A 1,376-nucleotide genomic window follows, 5' to 3' on the forward strand; every position below is an offset into this window, starting at 1 on the left:
AAATGTGACCTCATCCATACTAGTGAATTCTTTAGCGGATATCTTCTTATATGTAGAGATCACTTCAGCATCTGTCTTAATAGCACATTTATATATAGGAGACTTAGCCGCTTCTTCGAAGCTGTATTGTCGATACGGGCATTGTCCTGTGGGATTCTCTGGCCTGGATGAAGACGATAGATTGCTGTATCCTGGTCTAATAGCTTGAATATCTGCTAATGTTATGCTAGACATCTTCTTATTTCTGGTTGCCTGTGAACAAATTGAATACAAGATAACATTAAGTTAATCTATAAAAGATTGAGACTGAGAGATTGACAAGATAAAAAGCAATGTTTTTTTTTGAAAAAACTTCTGTAGACAGAGCTGAAAGACAACCCCACAATAAAAGAGATGCCAAAGTATGATTCACAAAACCAAATAATTGAGAGACATGGCGGCCCCATGGTGGAATAATTGAGTTTGTAATTATTACAACTCCATCATTAAGCTTTGTGCTTCTTACTTTCAACTCTCCAATTCTCAGTCACTGCTTTAGACTCACGGTCCATAGTATGGGCCCTTACGTAAATGGTTCGGTCCCGACGTGACTGTTTGACAAAGCTTCACTAAAATGATCATAACCTCTTATTTTAGGAGAGAATTTGATCATGATATAAAGTTATACAAGAAGGGGAGTCTTGGAGTAACTGGTAAAGTTGTTGTCATGTGATTAGGAGGTCACGGGTTCAAGCCTTGAAAACAGCCTCTGGCAGAAATGCAAGGTAAGACTGCGTACAATAGACCCTTGTGGTCGGGTCCTTCCCCGGACTCTGCGCATAGCGGAAGCTTTAGTGCACCAGGCTGCCCTTTTATAAAGTTATACAAAAACTTAATCAGTAAAAATGTTTTCAACTTTAACTTTGTATTTTAAGACCTTAATTCACAACCAACGCACTTAACATGGGTTCGGGTCTAATTTCATACGTGAAATGATTTAACTCATAGTCTGAAAGTTCAAAGTGTTACATGTTGCAGCACCTAACAGGTTTACAAGTTTATGGCTGGCAATGTGAGAAGGGGAGATAGGAGAGGACTGGCACAAAATTGCTGACATACATATTTGTTCGTCTTGTAGTTAGTAGTAACTAAACTTTTTTTGCCAGTGTCGTATGGAATGCTTTGTTTTCTGGAAAACAATTGTTTTGTTTTCTCAAAAGCATGCCCTTAAGAATCAGTAGAATTTTGGTAAGTACTGTGTTAAATATAGATATACATATATATTTGGTGTTACTAGTTTCTTAGAATTTCATCTTTCAACTTGGTCTAACTTAATTTGTTTCTCCTTGCAAGAAAAGAATAAATAAAATGTTTATCGTGAATGTACGTATATCTCT

The sequence above is a fragment of the Solanum dulcamara genome, chromosome 5, assembly GCF_947179165.1.
Source record: "Solanum dulcamara chromosome 5, daSolDulc1.2, whole genome shotgun sequence".
NCBI classification, from domain to species: domain Eukaryota; kingdom Viridiplantae; phylum Streptophyta; class Magnoliopsida; order Solanales; family Solanaceae; genus Solanum; species Solanum dulcamara.